Here is a 23,523-nt window from a genome sequence, read left to right as displayed (position 1 = left end):
GTAGTGTAACAGCCCTGGTCAACCATGCAGCCATTCCTGGCAGCCTGCACCCAGGCCAAGAGCAAAACTAAGCTCTGAAATGTTCATAGCATATCATTGGTTGACCTCTGACAGATATGTGGCTTGGAACAACTTGGGACAATGGCAGTGGTTGCCAGGAGCCTCCAGTCCCTGGACTTGATCATCCCAGCTCACACATGCTTAAAAAGGTCCAAGGATGGTTTTGGCCTCTGCCAATGAGCAGTTGTGTTCCAGATGAAACCTTCCATCCTGTTGAGATGAAAACCTGAGACACACATAGTAGCAGCAGGAAGACAGGAGGAGGAGGAGGATGCAAACCAGGTAATGCTGTGACCCATGGCAGCACTACAAGTGCTGGAAATGTGCTTCAGCTCTGATTTTCTCCTCATCTTATTTTAGTGCAGGAGAGTAATGGGCTTTCATGGTAGTCAGGAACTTCTCAGCAGGCATAGCACTCACAGGATGCAACAGGATGCAATGCATCCTCTTGTCTAACACTTAATTTTTTATAATCGCTCCAACTGCCACTTCATCAGAACAAAACTGAAATAGTAACATAGGCAGAAGTGGAGCAGATGTTTGGAAACAGGTTTTTATCCTACTGAATTATAGCTGTGCCTCAGATAGTCACAACACACTAGTTTTCATTTTATGGTTTTTGGTGAGGTAGTAGCCAAGTGCAAATGGATGTCTCGCAACTGTTGGGCTTTTAATCCTTTCTCATGGACCTTAAAGGGCCTTTTCAAGGCTGAAAACTCCTTTTTATCTCAAAGATGACTTAAAAATTCTGAGAGACTAGTTCACCTTTGTGCTACCAGCTGTACCCTGCAGACAGAGGCAGCATGTTCTCGAAAGAGTAGTCAGCCTAAGTGAAATACAGTGGGGTAATAACAACAGAGAGGCAAAACCAATAGGACATTTCTAGTGAATTCAGAAGGCAACAGATCAGCAAGACAGCTGCTTTATTGTTTTTAAGGTCACATAGACTTCTTAGCAAAGTTGACTCACTGATGCTCAAAGAACAGCTAAGAGCAGTTAAAATAGAGTTGTAGGAAGCTTTGGTGCCTCTGTAGCCTTGGGAAAATTTCATCTCTCTCATCCAGAACTTCATGTGAAAGGAGAAGTGTTCAGTCTATATCGAATGACATGATTAAAACAGGAGTGACAAACTAGGGTTACAAACTGGGAGTGAGGTTTTCCAACACCTTGAGCCAAGGGCTTAGCTGGCCTATTGGCATGCAACCCAGGTAACAACTTTATCACTCTTTTACACCTGATAATTTGCCTTTTTATGTACCTATGTACTTTACACATTCATCGAGTACTTGAGAGTTGAGGAAGTTTGCCAGTTTGGAGAGTTTTCAATCCCACCATTATCTTGCTTCATTAACATTTCTTCCCTTTGTTCCTAAGCTGATCTAAGTATTCACTTCCTATCTTGCAGTCATATTTTCTTAAAATATATCACAAGTGTTGTTTATTTCTGTCTCAAAGTAAAACCTTCACCAGTACTATCCCTAGTGCATATATTATCAAAGTAATCTGCCCAGAGTCATCTTGGAAACCTGCCTTAGGTCCAACAGCAAACTTGGATACTCAGGCACAGAGGTGAGCTAGAGAGGCTTAGTATTTGTAAAGGGTTGTAAGAGCCTCCAACCACAGGCTTTAAGGGGAAGGATCCAAGCTAAAACATTTCACTATGGAGATATCAGAACTTTTTGCTCTGCCTAATTTCTGAAGTGACTTCTGGCAAATCAGTTAGGCAGTATAGCTGCCTTTGTTGTTCAGTGTATATAAGAAGGCTATGCAGGTCTGTGTCCATCCCTCAGCTGTGGCAAAACCAAATGGTACAGAACAAACTGAGGTCTGTTACAATCCTTGCAAGTCCTTCAGTTGATCTGCCACGACCTACCCTGTCTCCAGGAATAGCACTCCCAGAACAAGGCAGCAAGATATCAACATCAGCCATACAAGTCCACAGCTCATCCGAGTCCTCACACTTCCCACGTTGAAAAGAGAGAAGAAGATTTGTAGGGCTATCAGCCCAGAATATTTCATTTCAAAAATTCTTTAACCCCTCAGATATTTAGACTTTTTTTTTTTTTTTTAACAGAATCATTTAAAAATTATTCATAATTATGAAGCAGAAACCCTCTGCACCTGTATCACAGAACACAGGTTAATACTTTAGTACTCTATGTCAAGAACTGTGGAGTAGTATAAAAACAGGCAAGAAATTATTTCTTTCCAAATACGAGGGCAAGCTTGTATCTCCATCAGGTCAGGATGGGTAAACCTGTCCTGAAGTTGGAGTCTCACTCATTGCCAATAGTGCTAGGGAGAACTCACACAGTCAGGGAAGAGATTTCAGAGAAGAACATTACTCGTTATGAGCCTTTATCTTTTGTTTAATATACTTGTGTAATCCTGAGGGATACAGCCTGTCAATGAAAAATCTAATGTATGAGATTTGACATTAAAAATACAGCACCATGTTCTGTAAATTCCAGCCAGGTGTATTTGGCAACATTTCATTCATTACTCCCTATGAGGATCCTCTTTTATATTTTCTGCAAGCAAAAAATATGAGGGATAATTTACCACAGTGCTCTCAGGTACCTCTCTGGGAAAGCTCAAATGATCACTATAAGCCAGGAAACATTTCTCAGAACTCAGACTTCAGTGCATGAAAATTGCGATATAAAATATAAATAAATAATCCTGCAATGCAGACTTAAAATTTACAGGTGGTCTGGCATTAAAAAAAAAAAAAAGTTATTGAAATGTGTATTGAACACTTCCATGTGCTCTAGGCATCAGTCAGTGATGTTTCATTGCTCGTTCAGTTATCATGACGTTTATTCGCTAAGTGATTATCACACATTTTTATGTAGTTTAGATCTACTTACCATCACAGTCTGCTGACAGGATGCTGGGAGATAGTATACCTGTTCCTTTTTGTTTGGAGACAGATACATTGATTATTAAACAACTTCCTTGATAGCTGACAGTTCCTCAGTTTCTGCCCACAGCTTGGTGTATATTCTGTATGAAGAATCAACTACTGACAGCTAGAGTGCATTAATTTTTAGAGTCTATCCATGATTCACAATTAGGAACTTTCAAAAGCAAGCTTTTATTCTGAAAACAGGGTGAATTTAATGTTGATATGAGGTAACTGATCAAAATATTGTTGCAATAAGAAAATAAAGTGGCAAGCTGTGTTAAGTTTGACACATAGTCTCACGCAAAACAGAATTGCTATTAGTCAGCAATGTGCAAATTCATGATTTTCTCTCTATATCTATTTGTTAAATTTATTCTTATGTGAAAGAACACTTAAGCTACAAACTGAGATTGGAGCCTCACGATACATGCCTTTGAATGTATTTGGCAATAAGAATACAGTCTAGTCCATGTTCTGAGCTAGGTAAATACATGCACTTCCATTTCAGGCAAAAATAAAGTTTACAGTAGATGCAGGAATCAGTCCTGTATGTCTTGATCTTGGCCCACATTGACCATCTAGCCAGACTTTCCCTTTTGTAGCTTCATAGCATGCAGATGCTGAGGATGGGAGCGTACATGGAAGGACTGCTTCCTGACTGCATGGGCACTCTGTGCTCAGTGTTATGGACTGCATGAGCACAGTCTCTTCCTAGATACTTTGCAGGTAAGAATTATGCCACATTTGAGCCTCTTGGCCTCTATATTTGATGTCTGCACCAGCTAAGCATATGTGCTTCAAGGTACACGTGGGTGAAGAGCCACTGAGCAACATAACAATTCTAACCATGCAACTTTGAGATGAAAGCAATCTCTCTGGCCTTGTGCAACTGGGAATGAACAAATTCTGTAGCAGCACTTAAGGAAGAAAGGAGTAAGCTGCTGTCCACATACCTTTGCACGTTCTAAGTATCCACCTGTTTTTTGAGCACATAAAATACACTAGCACTCATCACTAACACTATCAAATACCAGCACAACAGCAGTCTTGGACTGTGTTATCACCAATAGAGAAAGGTATCCTGATGTGCCTTAGCAGCTCCATCCTTGTGGAAACAGCACAACTATAACAATAAATAAACAACTGGAGTGGCTGAGTAACTTTGTTAAACTGCTGTGTGCTTTCTCTTTGCTTAGCACAAAGGAGCTTCGTTGTTTTGTTCTAAGATACACTGAAAGTGGAGCCCTACTGCTGTTTTCATTTCACACAGAACTTGGGGACTGCTCTTTAACAATGAGCAGCTGAGTTATGCTACCCAGGTGTGTCCATTTAATTTACTAGCATAGGCATAGTCTAAGTCCTTGAAAGAAGACACCTTGAAAGACAACACAGGTGTAAGAGGTAAACTCTGAGCAGTATGAAATAGTGCAGAATCTGTGGGTGAAGGGGATATTGGGCTGGTGTGAGTGCTGTTAGTCTCCAGTGATTATTCCCACTATAGAAAAAGGATGGCTAAAGCTTTCCACACATCCATAAGATGTCATATCTTGTGATCTATCTCTTCTCCCTTCATTTTCTTCCTTTGTAACTACAAGCCTTTCCTGGAGCTGATAGCTCTATCCAGAATGACTCATAGAGATGTCTAAGATATGTCTAAGAATCCTTTTATTCTGGATGATGGTAATGGCAAAATTCCCACTGATGTGAGTGAACTTCTACAGACCACTGTAGATTTATTGTATGTTCTTAATTCCAACTGCCCTGAGGTAAGAACGTTCTTAAATACTTGTATTCTCTATTTCCAAACAAACCTTTTTTTTTTTTTTTTCCTGATCTAAAAGCAAAAATCTGTAAGGAATGACTTTTTGAACCAGCTAGGATGAAGAAAGTTTTTTTCCTGGCTTTTAAGAGGATCCAAGTTCTTAAACCACTACACTAGTTTCTTATTAACGTTCAGCTCTCGCTTTTATCCATGTCCTCTCCAGCACAAAAGCTCATCTGAAAGCTATTAGTGTCCTACCTTTGGAGCTCAGAACAATGCATCTGTTGCTTGTAAGTGTGGTCTGATACCAGTGAGAAATAACTCCATCATTCAGCACAGTCATCATTCTGAGGAGGGAAAGCCAACTGAATATGCTGCTAGAAAATGTACGCATTCCTTAAGTAAACAGGCCTCTGTCTGAATTTCCTATAGGTCTGGGGGAAAAAAAAATGACAAAAAATTATGGGCTTTAACTGATACCAATAAATCTCCATGCACTTCTGCCCTCAAGGTGGGAAGGTATTTTAAATTCAATTCATCTGAAAGGAGTAAGTTTGAAATAAATCATCTTTCATCTTTATAGATATTATTTGGATTTCTCCTGTAAGTTGATTCAGTATTATAGCATTTTATAGTTTGTTTTAAAGTTATTCCTTATGAACATGGAGGTGTTATTTATGGGTAATGAATTTTGGCATGTTGTTCTGCCTCATTGCATTATACCTGGCATTTTTGTGTTGAAGAATTGGTTTTAGTGAGAATACTTAGTGTGCACAAGTCAGAATCTGCCTTTTAGGGAATATTTTTAGAAGTGAGTGATGGTATTTAGTGCTCTGAGGGTGTTTCCACTCACAGGAGTGTTATGTTCATTACAAGAACAGACAGAAACCAGAAAGCCAAATTGCTAAGTACTTGTTTAGAAGACTAGTGCCAAGACTCTATTCAAGAAAACAAGTAGAAGTCCTAAGTTTCAGAGTCCTGGCAGATAGCAAACAAGGACGTATCCGCTCACAGAGAATGCTACCACATCTTCACAGTAAGAGCTTTTGCAGATGCACTTGCACAGAAGTTGAATAATTGAAAGCTTTCTATGTAAGCGTAGGGTACTTTGTGGCAAAATGTCTGCTTGCTCAGTCCAGGCTTCAACTTGGCACAGTAGCTGAACCTGTCTAGAGATGCCCCTTCTTATGGCAAGGCTTCCCAGCCCCAACTACTGGAGTTTCACAGCACCTGCTCACCTGGAAGCGCTGGCAGCCCTCGCTCACTTCTGGCTGCAGGAAATGCTGTAGACAGCAACCTCAATAAATTTTGGCAGCAAAATTTATTCAGCTTCAGCGATCAGGCACAATGACAGTCGCTGAAGAGCTTACTTGCAAGTTATTGACTGAAGTTGTTCCTGCATGGAAAGTTACTCAAGTAATGTTTTATGGATTTTTACACACAAGCATTATAGGCTGTTTTCAGACAATTTGTTAGAGGGAGAAGCTATGTTTATTAAATCAGTTGTTGCAAAAAAACAGTGTTGGGAGTACAATAAAGCTTCCTTGATCCTTTCAGAATTTGCAAAGCCAAGATAAATGGAGAAAGACTAGAACTATAGCTAATTTGGGGGATTGGTAAAGATGTATGACTTTCTTATAGCTAAAATACTCCTCTTTAGGAAAAGAGTACTCTGCAGTATAGGAATATGTAATATACAGCTTGCATAAGCACTCATGATCTGTGAAAGCTTACATTTCTTGTCTGCTTCAGAGGTTATAAGATAGATATAATGGAGAGTTGCATTTAGGCTTTAGTGGTGTTTATTCCTGGAACTGATTAACTGAATACCAAAGACAGTCTGCAGCAATATGTTTCTGCCTGCTTGCCACAGTGTGTGTGAGTGTTCACTCAAGAGTTCATTACTGTGTCAAGTATATTAACGAGCTTAAAATATATATATAATTTCTCCCTGCAAACATTTCTTTGTTTATAAACAAATGTATAGAGGGAAAAATAAATTCTGTGAACTATAAAGACTATTGTAGATGCTGTAGTGTGTGTATGTGATAGAGACCCTTGTGAAAGCTGAGTTATCACAATGTCTTCTTTCATTTATGAAAAGAAGTAAAATTCTTTAGTGCTGCAGTTATTGCTGTTCAGTAACTGATTTGTTTGCAATATTTTATAAAATAAGTGCAGCTCCTGGGAAGCTTTGTTCTGTCTGTACTTGTCACGCTTTCACTTTACTTCTACTTTCACCAGAATACAATCCTTTTACTTGCAATTTCAGATGAATGAAAGCTCAGTTATCAGCACAAAGTTACCTCTGGTAGAGGAAGCATGTACTCAGAATAGAAGTATTGTGCCACCAGCTGTGTTAAATTGCTGCCTCTGAGCTATTGCGGGACAATTCAAGCCTGCTTGTAAAACAGATAACAGGAAGGCATGTGCGTTGCCAAGGAAACCCTTGGCTGCAAGTTTATTGTATAAATAACACTGAGGTGGGGAAGATGCGGCTCACAGAACAGAGGGAGGAAAAAATGAGGAAGCTCCTGGCATGTCTCTGTGACTGGGGGAGGGTCAGGAGCAGAAGCAGTGAAATAGCTTTAATGCTTCAAGGGGCTGACCTTCTTCAAGTTGGGGGAAACAGGGAAAGTGGGTCTGTCTTTCAGAAGTGGGGGAGAAATATGACCTTGATGGTCAAGTCCATACACTGCAGGGTGGAGAAGCAAGAATGACCCATGCACATTCTCACAGTCACTGGAGGAAGAGAACCACTACTGGATTTGCCCAGTGCTATATAAGGAAGTCTGTAAGATCAGGTCTGTGATGAGTAGTGCTGCGACAAGGAAACTGAAAACAAAACAAGGGAGGTAGAAGTTAGTATAGTATAATGTGATTCTATATCTAAACTTTGGAACAGATTAAAAACAGCAGCAATACATTTACATCCTCTGAAGCTTACCTGTGTATAGATTCCCTAAGTCTTGTGGGCAAGATGCTATGAGAATTCAAAGCCTAAGCAGTGGGCAACAAATCACATGTGTGTCATTGGCAGCAGGTGTATGCATTGAAAAGCTGTCACTTACATTAGATCTGGTAGATAGTGTCCACAATTAATTAGTAGCTTCAGCAGTCATTTGTGAAGGGGTCACGTTAGTTTTCATCCATTCGAGATGCTTTACTGCTTTGCAGCTAGAATCTGAGCACGGCAGTGCTGTGAGAAGGACAGATGGGGCAGGGGTTTCTAGCAGAGAAAGCAGGCTTACAGCTCAGGACTGATTTCCTTGCTGCAAGTGATGGGAATAGGTTGCTTCGACTCCTCATTCCTTACATGCTACCTTCAGTAAAATGGAATAATACCGCTTAATCATGCTTAAAGCATTTTGAACTATGGACCAAGAGAGCACTGTGTAAGAACTGACAGTATTATTATCTGTAGTATCTGACAGTATAAATTATCTGTGTAAAGATGCTGAAGTACTCCAGAGCAAATGAGCAGTAAAAGTACCCACTTAGCTATGGCACCTGGCTAAATATCAAATAAAATGTTGCTAGTGGGATTAATTTGAGTTACATTAGTTATTCATGACAGTGTTTTTATTTTCTTTAGATATTGTGTGTGCTTACGTGCACCTGTCTGAAGTTAACAAAAATCCAGAAAAAAAATCCTTGTGGAAAGACAGAGGTGAAAGCAAAATGATTAGATATGCAAAGTCTTAATGAATTCTTAAGGACTCTCATTACCAGCGAGTAACCAAATAACCAAAAGCAAATGGATCAGCGTGGTGGTGTGCTGACTGCCAGAGCTCTCCTCCAACAGGAGCACAGTCCAATTCCTCTTTTCTTTGTGCAGTCAGTCTTTGCATCATTTCTGAAAAGCATGCTCAAGTGCATCTCTAAAGATAATTTCAGGCGGCTGCCCTGGCTTCTTTTGCGTCTCAGGGGCTATGTGGACACATTAGTCGCTTTGCCTTCAGAAGAAGTGAAAGGCCAAAAGTCCACAGAGTAAGCTGCAGATGAGGCAGACTAATTGGTCTCAAAATCAAAACATATGGTTTCTTTCAGGATCTTGACTTTTTAAATACTTGTTTAAAGTAAACATTTGCAATTCCTCATGAAAGGCACTTTCCTCCCTGAATCCTCTTGACCCTCAGTGACCTTTCTTACCAATTGCACATTGCTTTACCCTTGGGGATGATTAAATCTGGAGAGGCTTTTTTTTTTTTCTTTTCTTATCCTCTACATTCGTCTCCAAGGACTAAGTTGAGATCCAGCTTGAGGAAAGCCAACCTGGGTAAGAAGGACTGAAATACACCAGATGCCCACCTGAGGAGTCCGTGCAGGGGTCTCAGCTGGGGCTGCAGGGGAATGAAGCTGCTATTCATACTTGCTGGCATAGAGATTTGTGGGCCAGGAAAATAACCTGGCTCACTAAAGGTAGATTTTCAAGCTAATCTTTGAACTGAAAAGCATTTGGAATGCCTTCTGGCCCCTAGGCAGAAGGGGTGGCTTGAGGCAAAGCCATCCCTGAGATGAGGCATTTGGAAGCTGCGGCCTGTGGCATGCCTCATCTGGCAGAAGGCTGACGGAAGCACTTGACTCCAGGATGCTGTAGCTGGGGAGCAGTTTCAGTTTATCTCCTGCGTGTCTGTGCAGGAAAATTGATTGAAGTCTCTCTGAAGCCACTTTATTCATGATTTGTGTACTGGGCTGGGAAGCATTCCCTTTCTCCAGTGTGCAAGAGTTGGTGTCAGAGCCAGCGGATATATGAGCATTGCCCAGTCACCTGCTTCCCAGCACAGCAGACCCTATGCTCACTGGAAATACAGGGTGAGATATTGTCTGAGTTAGGACAACAATTGTTCAAGTGCTTCTTTCTCTGTTTGCTGAGAAGTGAGAGAGCATATATCTCATCAGAAAAAAGTCATTTACGCAGCTCCTCAATGTGCAGCCATAGTGAAGGATTCAGCAGGAAAAGAGACATTCCCATTGCAGGGTGAGGGCTCCCTTTGGCAAGGAAATAATCCCATGCAAGAATTCTCATCCTACTCAGTCTGAATTAGGACCTTGAATCCAGATTTCTCATGTCTACAGTGTACCTTCACTTCCTCATTGCTGGATATCCTGACCTGATTGAGCAACTTAAGATGCAGGGTAGGTACCTTCCCTGTTTTATTTCTGCTAAGTTCTTCAACTGGTGCATTATGAAATCACAATTTTCTGATATGATTGATATTCATTTATTTGTGAAGGGTGGACTTAAATGCAAGAATCAAGGCAAGCTAGGCTGAAGAAGACTCTTGAAGTAAGAGTATAATCAAATGCCATAGTTTACTATGGCTTAATTCAATATCTTCATAAGCTTATTTATCAGTCTCTTTCATGGACAAGGTCTCACATCTTGTGTATATGGCCATACAGATTGGAAAATGTATATCAGAACTGTGCAGTTTCTTGTGGCAAGAGGCAGCATAGTGATTTGGCAAAGAGTATTTCTTCACAGAGTTTAATATACCCATACCTATGCTCATCAGTTGTCTTTGCTGATTAAGTTATCCCCTCAATTACTGTTTTTCTTAAAGTATCTTACCTGATTACATTAGTTGACTCCACAAGTACATTAACAACTACGTGTTTTGTAGGTTAGATATGTTGTTATCATCCGGAAAATAGAAAGGTAGGCACTTAAAACTTCTATAGCATGCAAAAGTTTATTGTCGCCATGCTGTGCTGCTGAAATTAATCACCTGGAAAAGAGAAGATAAATCTCAGCAGTATCTGCATGAGTGACAGAATGAGACAAAAATGAAGAACTTTAAATCCCAAGAGGGATACTCAATGTGTTAATATTAGACAGACTGCACTGAGTGAGGATAAGTGTCCACCTACAATTTTTTTCTCACATTAACACAGCTCCTGGAACTAGATGGGGAAAATTCTTTCCTGTTTGCTGATAATGAGATCCCACTTTTCTCATTTTCAGGTGAAGCGGAGACATGCCTGAATTTATCATTGGCTATACCTACTCTGTGAATTGGTTGTTCTTTATCATCTAGATCTTGGTCTGGATGGAGTGTGCTATAACCCATCACAGCTTGCATGACTGAGTTCCCCTGGACATTTGGGGAAATGTGAATGTGCAAGCATGGAGCTGGGGCTGAGCATCCCTTTAGAGCCTTGGAGGAGCTTAAGGCAGACAGCTGAAGAACCATACGGCAGGAGGAGCTTACTGGAGCTCTACAGAGTGGTGCAAGAGTAAATGATGGTTCTGGAGGTTTTTCATAAAATCTTAGAATCCTGAGACTTTGTACAGAAAAACTTAGTTTCATTCTGAAAGGAGCTTGCAGCACTCTGTAAAAAAATTCAGCCTGTCACTGTATCTGCTGGTTGAAGAAGTTGTAAAAGACAAATTACCTTGGAAGTAACACACTAAAACGTGCAAAGAGGTTTCTTCATCTAAATTATCTCTTAAGGTGCTGATAAGAAATTCCTTCCTTCCCACTCCCATCCCAAACCTCATCATGAATTCTCACTGAAAACAACTCTCCCAGTCTCCCAAGAGGTGAGGCAACTCCCTGCACTCCACCCACCTTTCTGCTCCAGCACAGACTTTAAAGCTGAGAATTGAAATTCCACAGAAGAAGGCTGCTTTTTGCGCAGTCCTTGCATCAATCACACAGGGTTTGCAGAAGTTAATGAGTACAAGCTGCCTCATGAGAGAGCATGCAGATGTCCACTTGTTTGTAGAGTGACTGAGCCTGATAATCTGATCACAAGTTTGGCATTAATTTCACGGCATGGCTGTATGGGCATTTCCCTTCCACATGTAAGATGGTGACTAGCAACAAGCACCACTGTCAGTCAGTTAACATACTTAGGAATCTGTTTGATGTTAGCGAAGAGTTGAGCTGATGGCACTTTGTAGCCCCCTGAAATACTGCCATGCAAATCCTGTCTGCCTCAAAGGCCCCTGGACATCTGAGCTGGCTTTGGAAATACCAGCCTCGTTAGCAGTGACATTAGCGGATATTCTTAAATCAGGATGATTCAGTTAGTTGCTAGGCTGCTCTGCAGTCTGATGCTTGAGAGAATTATTTTTAATGGCAGGGGATCTCTCTGAGATGGGACTGTCCCAGTTGATGTCAGACACACAAACTCAGCTTCCCTGACATCATCTGGCAACATGATATAGAAAAAATGGCATACATCATGGAAAAGGCATGAGGCACACCCTGACCTCTGCACACTTGCCACCCAACAAAAAAAAAAAAAAGGCTGCATAGCTAGACTTTTTCCATTAGCTGAAGTAAGCACCACTTTAGCAAAAGTAGGAAGGAGATATACCTTCTATTGAAATATCTGAGTGCTTTCTAACAAGGAGGTCTTTCAAATGTTTAATGTTATTTTCCTGAGACCATATTTATATTTAATAGCAGTATTGTGCAGGAGCAGTTTGGCCCAGCACTTCTGTGAATGAATTACTGAATGGGTTGAATCAGATTCTCTTGCTAGGGGAAATGTATCTCACAGAGAACACAGAAAGCAAAGTTGCACCACAAACAGAGACTATTCTAGTGGTAAAAAAAAAAAACCAAAAACTATTCTCTTAGCTCAGTTTTAATTTCCCCTCTCTCTTTGTCTCAGCTGATTCTTTTTAAAGAACTGGAAAGTTACATTTTGTCTATTCTGATAATCAGGGACTCAACATATGAAGGGGACTCCAAAGAGTGTACCAGCCATTGCTCAAGGCTGATTCCTGGACTGGGGGAGAGATATCCAGGTGCTGCCACCTCACCTCTCACTGCTCTTTGAAATTCCAGCTTGTGCTGATATCTGTCCTTACAACTGCAGTCCATGAACCCATATGCAGAATGGAATTAACAGCAATCACCACCTCTCAAATTTTTTTAAAATCAAATTGGGAAGAGCATGTGCAGGATGCCAAGCCCATGCCATGACCAACTATTGCAGAGCCAAATGACCTTGCTACTACCTTCCCTAGCAGCAACCCAAATCTGACTATGTGGCTGTGGCTTGCAGGGTTGCAGAGAGGCTGAGTAGGTCAAAATTAAGTAAGCAATGCAGCTACAGGAAATTTGTGATTAGAATTTTTCAGTACGGAAATTCAACAGTGAACAGTTTAAGGTATAAAATCCATGTTAAAATGTTTTGGCCTGAAAACAATACCCAAATAAAACATATTCATTTTTCAGACTGATTCTTAGACTGTCAGGCCACTGGCTCCAGCATCTACTCAAGCAAGGTGGGCTTCACCTCAGCACAGACCAGAGCAGACAGCAAGAAGTGTATCCGTCAGTGTCCTTCAGCACCAGAGATGTGCTCTGCTCCCAGCAAGTGAGTTGGTAGGCAGCTATGGGTGTCCAAGCTGAGTGATGGCACAGTTCCCCTCCTGGATGCTTCCTCCAGCTGAAGGCTCTGTTCTTGTTTTAACCAACATATCTACTCCCACAATACTCACATGCTTTCCACTTCATTTGCATGTAGGAAACATCCATTTCCGGATGACTGACTACACCATGCTCTCCTTTGATATCCTGTCCAGCTGCAGTCAAAGTCATCTTTTGTTATGTACAAATGGAGTAGGTCCCTTCTGCCACAGTCTGAGCTGACTCTAGCTTCTTTCTGCTAGTCTGCACTACACTTCCAGTACTTAGGGTCTGCCTTTAGTCTAGAGGAACACAACAAACATGTTTAAATGGGGCCTTTCCTATAAGGTGAAAGCCTCTTTAAACCTGAAGCTCCAAAGATGCAGATAGGATGCTGCTGAACACAAGTGCTTGTAGTTACTCTCTCATGGAAGTAGTTTTTTTCTCTGGGAGCAGGTAGCTACTCTTCTGTGCCAAGGACTTTTCTATATACTGATACTCCTCTGCTTCAACCATCTTCAAAAGCACACTCATCCACAACTTCCACTTCATCTTTTCATCCCTTCCATATCTTCTCTATCACAGCCCATTGAACATGCTTTGAACAGTACTCCTCGAGCATTTTGACCTGGTTTAGTCCCTTCCATTGCACTAGAACTATTTCTTCAAAGCAAATCCATTAATAGAATCATTTGTATTCAAGTTCACGCTCTTCGTGTTAGCTATCTGCTCTTCCTCTATCTACCTATTTCTGAAACTTCATCCTCTGTCAACTTTTCTGATCTTCTAAGTGAGGCACCTCAAAATATTTGCATTCCTTCTGAATAACAAGTTATTAAACTTGGACTTGGAGCTACAGTGCAACTGTGCAGCACCAGTCAGATTCGGGGTGTGGGCAAACAAACATTTTCTTGCAAGCCAAACACAGTGGACTAACATCAGGGCATCTTGTTTCTAAGACAGAAAGGATAACAGCTCCCAGATAACTGGCATGTTGAGCAGAAAACATTACAAGGCTCTCTGATGCATTTGTGACTGGGGGCCACATAAATATCAGCACATATATTTCAGGTAGGTAGATTACAAGGTAATGGATAACTTTGTGAACTTCTAGCTTACTTAGACCAATTTCTAAATGAGAAGAATTATAGAGCTTTTTTTTTTGCCAAGGGTTTGAGAAAATACTCTAAGGTAAAGATCTGTCTTGTTACAGCACTAGAAAGTATAGAATGATTGATTTCATCAGTACGAGCACAAGCTATTGCTGCATGAAATTGGCAGTACAATTCAGCAGTATGAAGAGATCAATGAGAGAAGACAAGGATATAAAGCAGATAAAATTGACACCACTCTGGCTGTGTGACGCACATCCATGCACATGAAATATGTGATGCAACGAGTAGTCAGCTGAAAATTTCAGCCATCATTTGATAAATCTTGAGTGGTTCTAAATAAAAAGGAGTAGGAGAACACAGACAATGTTTTCAATTATATTTCAGGTGAGTTTCTTTTAATATGTATATATTTTAAAGAAGCATGAATTATATAGAAAGAGAAGAATGAAGAGTGGTTTTTTATACCGCCTACAGTAATGAAGAGAATAATTTTGTCTGCATGTTTTATCCAGCCACTGTTGTTTTAAACTTGCCTCTGGACTATCTGTTCATCTTTGCAGCCCCTTACATGGCTGCAGTGCTCTGCTTTTTTGAAGGTTTACATAGGGCAAAAGGGCAATACGCTGCAATGTGACCTCTGCAAATAGGTTTGCAGCTTCATGTTCCAGGTCTGTGACCGTAATTAGACTCCTGAAGTAGTGGGGGAAAATGTTGCAATGAACTGAATAGGAAACCTGGTGCTTTTGTTGGGGATTATAGATTGGTGGTGCTTACAATAGCCAGGAGGCAATTGAATTTCCGCTGGTAAACATTGGTAGCAGAAAGAAAAAAATGAAGAGAGATTAAGTCAATATAAAATATGTAATTCAGAAGAAACAGAATGAAAGAAGAGTCTCTGCAGGACATGGCTGCTGTGCTGCATCACAGCAAGATCTCTGGGAGCAGATCACAAATTTCTCAAGGTTTGAGGCCATTACTGAATGTAGTCTGAATATATCAAGAACATTTCTCATTTTTATAATCGCTTAACAATAGGCTACACTATCATAGGGTATGCCAGGGACATAAACTTCTGCTATAAATTGCAGGAATTGCATGGCTGTTTTCTCCCAGAATGGAAGATGAGAGCTATCCATGGTCAGTGAAGACAGAATTATTTTCATCTATGTGGGTCAATTTAGAAAGCATTATTAAAAACAAGCATAAAATTTGTCACTTTAATTGTGGTTGTTCCTGAGGGTAAAAACCACAGACAAATCCATTAATGAGATGGGATGCAAAGGAAACACAATACTGCCACAAAATGTACTGTGCATTCCCTCTGAGTGACCAACCTGGCTAAAAAGCAATTTAGTCTAACCCCATTTTAAATAAGTAAGAGCAATCATCTGTCCAAAGACAATCATAGCTTTTAGGCAAGAAGGCTATGTTCTAGCCAGAGATGAGAATTTGTATGGACCTTGGCATAGCCATGAGTTTGCAGTCAGGGTCAGGGGATGGTACAAATGAAAGAGCAGTTTTGGTTTAAGCTAAATTGCTTTGAGACATCAGGGACAGCAAAGCATTTCCAGCTCACACTGGTGATGGGAGAAGAAACATACCAGAGCAGGACATAGCCAAGGAGTGACGGGTGCTCACATTGGCCGAGGGCAGGATGAATCAACAGAAACCAGCAATTACTGGACTTTGCCCTGGGCTTTGATAACCTAAGGAGCAGGATGTGGCTAGACAGAATGAGCCAGGAGAGGTGATACACAGACACTACAGGGCCAGACTCAGCTGGGTTCTTGACCTTCCTTATTTCAGAGCTGGATTCTGAATCTTAGTCCTTCCATTGCATGGAGTGACCTTGCCATCAGTTTATCAGTCATTCTGCTCATCCCTGTCTCACCTGAAAAAGCCAAAAAAGCCGGACCAAAGAGCAAATACAACTAGGCTACAAAGAGAAAAAAAAAAACCACAAAATAACAGTCTTTAAAGATATAATTAAATAATTAACTTCTCCTGTTTCACCTACCTTGAGATGGCACTGCATGAGAGTGCATATTTATGTGTTTTACTAACCAAATCTCATCCATTAATTTATTTCAGGAAGGACAGGGCCAAAGTAAGTTGGGAAAGCAGCAGTCCATGCCGTGGAAATAGGTGCTAGAGAAGGGCACAGAGCCAGCAGTGGTGTGTCTGCTCTGCTCTGTGGCTTTCTCAGATAATACTTCTTACAGTCAGTATCACACTAGCAAACAAGAACTGCTTTGTGCAGCCTACTCCAAAACGTTTGGCTCCAGGTGGAACCTAAGAAGCTTGAGTTAGAGGAGGACTACAGCCAAGGGATGCAAAATAAGTGAGATTATTAGTTTAGATAAGAAAGCCATCTGATTGATCTTTAACAGGCATTTCAGAAAAAAGAGACAAGCACAAGTCTCTTGGGACCCTCAGGAGAGCTCTGTACAGAACATTTGTAATACTAGATTAAAAAGAAAAAGAGAGGAATGTGAATTAAAAAATATATTAGTCAACTAAAATAGTCTATTTTAAACTTTAGGAGCCCTATCTAGCATAAAAATCGTAACGACCACTTAATAGGCTTGGTCACAGCCCGTATTCTGCCTTTCTGCTCCTAACCTATTTCCTTTCAACTGCCTAATGGCTTCCTCTGGAAAGGTGCGACACATTTTATTTTCCCACTTCAAAAACTGCTTTTTGTTTATTAGTTAATAATTTCCTAGCAGCCTCAGGTAGTTTCTCTTTGTAAAAATGCCTAGGTAATCCTAGCTGCAGAGGCAGCCTGGCATATTTACACCTCCACATCCTCATTAAATTACCTCATAGCCATTCAATACAAGGTGAAGAGCCTGGCCACTGCACTCCTGCTTTCTCTGCGCTCTGTACAATTTGTTATTAAAAAATCTGCCTCCATTTGGAGGCGTTCTAAAGGGTCTGAAACTCTAGTGCTGCTTTTGCACCAAGACATAGGGATCAGGCCTAAAATTCTTGGAGTCCCTCTGCTTTTGCAGCTCCTGCCAGGAGGATCCACACCATTTGAAGGAAAAGTAGACTTTGGCGTAATTACCACTGAATCATGTGGGAATACTTGTGGATGTTCTCTTGTAAGGCCATGTGGATGAGAGATAGGGTTTTACTGTTCTATCACATACCCTGCTGTATCACACATTCAGGAGGGAGGGCTAACACACAGGTAAGGTATTCCACTGAGTGAGGGCTTCAAGGTCTGCAAAGTGAGGAACAGAAGAGTCTAATCTGAAGAGCTGGTTTGTAGCCATGCTTACCTGACTGTGGAAGTGTACCCCAAGGAGTTTAAATGCCTATGGGAACTCACAGAAGTGATTTCCCATAGAAAAATGTATATCCCACAAAGTCTTCTTGGTAGTGCTCTGAAATTTAAGTGTTAGTCACAAAAGCACACTCTTATGAACAGTCAGAATACAGGCTTTCCATCTGAATAAGCAGTACTACTGCAGTGAGAGTGACCAAACTTTGGGCTGAGGGATCTCATTTGATTTCCGCCCACTCCTTCATTCTTCATCAGCAATCCAGAATGGGTGGCAACTGCAGACAAGCACATGTTCACTAACAAGATTTTAGCTATCTAAAAAGATAGGCGAGCAGCCTCATTTAGTTATGTTGCCTTTTGTTTGTCACGGGGGGAGAGATTGTCACTTTCAGAAGGGATTCCAGATTGCCTACTTCTGCAGCAACTTCCCAAGTGATTTTTTCAAAATGAAAGTTGACTACCTCTTGCCAAAATTTATTTCATACAAAATAAAACAACTGCCAAAGCATCTGTCAAAGTGGAGATATCTTTGGGAGTGGGGGTCAACCTCACCTAGTGAAGTATGTGCATGTATATGCCGAATTATTTGGGAAGTCTCAGGCAGTACCACATGGAAGAGATTCATTTTTACCAATGCCTCAGAACAGAGATTTTCCTTCTGGATCATCTCAAGATATTTAAAAATCTTGACCTGCAAGGCTTTTGAAACATTGTGTATGGGTTCCTCCTTTTAGGGGTCTTGTTTTCTACCTAATGTCCCTCATTCCTTCCCTAAAGACCAAAGCAAGGATGTTTGGCAGATTTGTAAGTGTAGAAATACCTCTGAGAAGAAAACTGCATTAACTGTATTAAATTGGCATGCTCACACTGATTTAGTTGTTTGTTTGCATGTCTTTTCCTGAGGCAGATCAAGTGTGCTTTTCCACAGTTAAATTTCATTTAATATTAGAATTGGCAATGTGGGTAAGTTTTACTGAAACATAATCACAAAGGATGTTCTTCATGGTGTAATTTTTTGTGAGAAGCCTCACAAAATAACATTTTATCATTAATAACATTTGTTCTGCAATGCCAAAAGATCAGTAACTGAAGGTAATGTGGAAAAAAAATCTTATTTATGTGATTTATGCATTTAAATAGTAGATACAAATCATAATACATGAGGCCAAAGTTTACTGAGTTAAAACTTTTAGTATGAAATACATGGTTTGAAAGCTCAAAACATTCTATTTTAGTTCGTAATTACATCAGACAGTTCCTTCTCTGCATCAGCTACAGGGGGAGAAAGAACTAACTTTGTGTGAATAAACAAAATATCATTTCTGTTTATAAGCTTGCCTTATGTATACAAATACTTTGGAAACTGAATAATTTTGTGTGATCATTTAATAGTAAGTCTTAAAATCCAGAACTCATCGATGTATATATATGTACATATACTCATTGCAAGCTAAAAAATGAATGCTGGCTCTGGCCCAAGACGGGCAGTATATCTAAAAGAGAGTTTGCATGTTTAATATAAACTTTCCTCTGTCAAGTTGATTTAAAAACTGCAGCTGTTGTTTGAAGCTGCTGTATTTCTTGGAAACTCATTATAATCCCAATTGAGTGTTTTATATCGGAACAAGAGCACTGCATTCTAAAGTTTTGTAGCCCACATGATGCAGTATATATGCAGAACACTGTTTAATTTCCTTCATTATCTGTTTTTTCTGTGCAATACACCCATGAAAGCCAGATATACTAGTGGTCTCTGTAAAGATTTAGATGAGTTACATTGAATGATGTACAAGCCCTGGACCAGATTTGAAAAGGTTATTTTATGAAAGTTTTGTAGCTATTCCTTTTGCAGTTCATTTTGAAAGAAAAAAACTGCATGATCATTCTTTTAATTTGACAAGTTCTAATGAGTACTATTTCCTACATTAAAAGACGTCTCTCCTCTTCCACTGTTTTCTTTCAAGCTTTCTTATTGTATATCTTTTTTTTTTTAAATCAGGTTTAATATAGCAATCGATATCTTCATAATATCTTCCTGTTGCTTCTTAATCTTAGTCTTCTTGTTTCACATTTTCCCTTTATTAACCCCTCTTCCTCTCTTCCTCCTCCCCCCCACTGCTCATACTTCTGTCACTACAAAAGTGTATCATGGTGAGTGGAGAAGATGAAGTCTACTACTCTCTTAGTAATGAATTCCTCCCTAACCCCAGTCAGCTCCAGACATCTGGTACACATTTAAGTTTTCATGAAATTAGAATCTCTGTAAAGGTGGAATTCCAGCTTCTATAATCTATATTTTGCCACACAAAATATCTGGTATATCATGTTGTGAGAGCTGACAGAAATGCACAGTAGTAAAGCTACATATAAACTAGTAATGTACGTAGCAGCACTGTTCTGACAGATGTCACCTTAAATTGCAGTTTTTAATGTATTTGAATAAGCTACACATAATTAGGATTAACATTGCTATCCCTGTAGTCCTGGCTGATTTGTGATTAGTGTGTATGTGCTTTAGTGCCACTTAAGAGAAGGATCAAGTGGTGTTAATTGGTTAATTGTGCACTGGCACAGGTTGCCCAGAGAGGAGGTGGATGCCCTGTCCTTGGAGACACTCAAAGTCAGGCTGGATGGGGCTTTGAGCAACCTGGTCTAGCTGTGAGTGTCCCTGTTCATTGCTGGTGAGCTGGACTAGATGATCTTTAAGGGTCGTCCCCTTCCAGCTCTAAGAATTCTATGATTCTGATTCTGATTGTGTCCAGCTTGCCCAGTTAAGTGCTTGATTTTTTTCTGAAAGAGCTGCTTCTGTATGTAACACATCTCAGTGAAGTGATGCTGATCTTGTAGCAGCTGAGCATGCAATTTAAGTTCCTTTTAAACATACTGTAAATTGTAATTTTAGTTATTCACGTCTTTTGCAGAACTGTACTTCAAAACATTCCACGTTACAATTAATAGAGAAAAAAAGGCAATGTAAAGAAGTAGGAAATAAGGTTCTGAAATCTTATTTACATGCATCAGAATAATTACTCCAGTATGCAGTAGTGTTTCTTTCTTTTTGAGCTAAATATTTTCTTTTCCAATTCACTGTTAAAGCAAACAGAATATGTATGTTTTTGATCTTATTGTTGATTAAGAAAACCCTCCTGAAACCCTGCACCAGACCTCAGAGGCATCATTGTGCAGTGACAAAAGCTTTTTATTGCTAATTGCAAAAGCAGGGCAGTCTCCAGCTGTGAGTTGCTTGGTTGCTGACTGATGCTTTGACAGATAACAGACAATCGATGCAACACTCCAAGATTCCCGGTGGAAAAACAAAAGACACTTAATTTATGAACAACAACTAGGCATCCATTTAGCAATACCATTATGTACTGGGAAAGACTGCACCATACAGCCATACAATGAGCTCACCAGAAGCTCCCCTTTTCACAAGGGGAAAAGTTGGGTTTGTCTGTGAGTGGGCAAATAATGAAGGAATGACCATGCCTCTTATTAAAAGCTCTGAACCTTTCTTTTCTGGCTTGGGTGGGACTGTCTAGTGTTTGCACAGTAACTTTCTTTCTGCAACAGTCTGGAGGAGAACTGTGTGCACCTTGAGATTCAGAGTTATTTTAAAAGATTTTCTGTCCCTCTGCTTGTCAAAATGGGACTAACAAGGATTTCAGCCATCTACTGCATCCAAATGGGAGTGTGATAGCAAGTAAATGATATCAGAGGAATTAAGAGATGAGGGACTTAAAGCATTTTCTGAAGTTTCCCAGAGGCTAGTTCTTCTTATTATTAAATGGATATTCCCTGGGGTGAACATACCAGCTGCAGTTGTAACCCACAGAGGCAGATGCAGAACGGGGGCTCTGTCCCACAGCACCTCAGTATGAGGCAAAAGGGCACAGGCAGAAATCAGAGAAATACATGACAACAGCCAAGGATTCAAAACATTTAAGAAACAGTTCAGAGAGACTGCAGTCTAAACGTATTTCAGAGCATGAGACCGTTTGTTTTCAGTGCTGAGAAGCGAGAGGTAGGGCAGAGCTATCACATCAGAACTGATAATGCACAGCAATTTATTTGCTGTCATTATTTTTACTAGGTCTTTCTCTTTGAATGTCACTCCAGCCTCTCTGAACTCTGCTGTCTCAGTGAGCATCCAGGTTAGGTGTGAAGATATTTGCCTTTTGTGGAGTTATTCATAGCTGTAGAGCACAGGAAGAGATGGATAGCACTCATATAAAATCTGTGTGCAGTTATTTGCTTTGCAGGAGTTGCTCCCACCCTTGCTGCCTATATGATTGAAGTACAACATCCAGTGCAGAATGGAGAACTGAAATGGGAAAAGGCAAGCTAAGAGGTTGCATTGAAACCCTGGGTAGGCTTGTCCAGACATGGGGAAGCGTGCATGTGAGGAAACAAACTGGTCAGCCTTTGGCATGAAATCAGACCAGCTGGGAAAACCTGAGAACAAGGGCCTGCCCAATGGATAGCTGAAAGCCATATGAGGAAAAACAACATGATGATAAGTGACTATCTAAGGCTTGGTTATCCCCGACAGCCTGCATCTGGTGAGATAGCAAAGCTGAGCAGCTGCTCCTCTCCAGACAGCATGCAGAGGCACATTCAGCTTCCTTGCCATGCAGGGTGCTCCAGAAATAGTGGGTCTCAGTCCAAATGGTGCAGTCCTCAGAGCTGCGCTGAGCTGAGCTGCAAGCAGTGACCTTTTGACCATGTTTGGTGGGTTTTTACACTGTGCTGGAATGTACATCAAACAAAGGGAGCAGTTTCTATGAAAACAGGTGCATTTGAACTGGTCAACCAAATACAGACTGCTGAACAAAATGGAAATGCTGTGGAGATTCCTTCCAGACCCCCTGGGCAGGAAGCTTTCAGTTAAGACCAGAAGGAGCTATCTCTTGCATAAGATACAGTTAAGTCCAGTGGCACCCTATAGCTGAATGACCTGCCATCAAAAGCTGCCCTCCTCCTCTGGCATGCAGGAAAATTGTCCCTTCCCATTCATATGTACATGAAGAGCTCATGGAGCTTGCGGGAACTTGCTCTGAAGTTTGCTGTTATTTTTCTTTTTTTAACTCCCAAACAATATCCAAATAACATTCCAGAGCTGAAACAAACACAGCACAGCAACTGCTAAAACTATTCAGCAATTTCCCTTACGAGAGTTACGAAAGCACACCTCTTACTAAAGGGAAAAAGAACGCACATTACCTTTATCCATCCCACCCAACGCAGTATCCTGCCGGGAAAATCCCCATCTCTGGGGCCTACGCTTTTCCCTTTAAACTTCTTTTCTTCAAAGTTTGCTTTTTGTTGTTGTTTTTACTGTAAACTTCCTAGAAAAGAGCCCAGAGCTTCAAAAACCGACGATGTGCACATGTCTAAATCAGTGTAGCTTATCTACTTACAAATTAGCATCGGCAAAGGAAATGAGATGCAGTACTTCACTTTATCGTCTTTTTTTCACATGTATGTCTGTAACAGGAGTTCTGACTTCACTGCCTGAGACTCCATGCGTTTAGGTGAATCTGCAGAGGCTTAGTGACTCAGTTCCCTTTTATTCAGCACCTGGCGATTCAGACTATTGCAGACAGAACGTGAAACAGAGGCAAAAATATGAAGGAATTGAAATAGGTCTACTTTTGGAGTGGTCTCTGTGAAACAGGCCTATTTCTGCTGAGAGAATGTGTAGGAGACTAGCAGCATCTAGACTACCAGAGCCACTTTGTTTCCACTCAGCAATTCTCAACAGAAAATGAAACTTTTGCCATGTCTTAGGCAAGCTTGACACACACTCTTTCATGAAGAATTTATGTTGATTTCTTTTTGTGCTTTTGCTCAGAATTAAAGATTGGTGATTCAGAAAGAAAGTCTCTTTTTCCTCTTTTTTCACTGTGGGAAGAATGGAAGTTTTTCACACCTTTGGAATTATGGAAATTCGTATGAAAAATACTCATTTTAAAAATCAGTTGCACTTCTCAAAGCCTGTGGAAAACCAGTTA

The sequence above is a fragment of the Tetrao urogallus genome (genome assembly GCF_951394365.1).
Source record: "Tetrao urogallus genome assembly, chromosome: 2".
In the NCBI taxonomy this organism is placed as follows: domain Eukaryota; kingdom Metazoa; phylum Chordata; class Aves; order Galliformes; family Phasianidae; genus Tetrao; species Tetrao urogallus.
Note: the sequence above shows the minus strand (reverse complement) of the source record.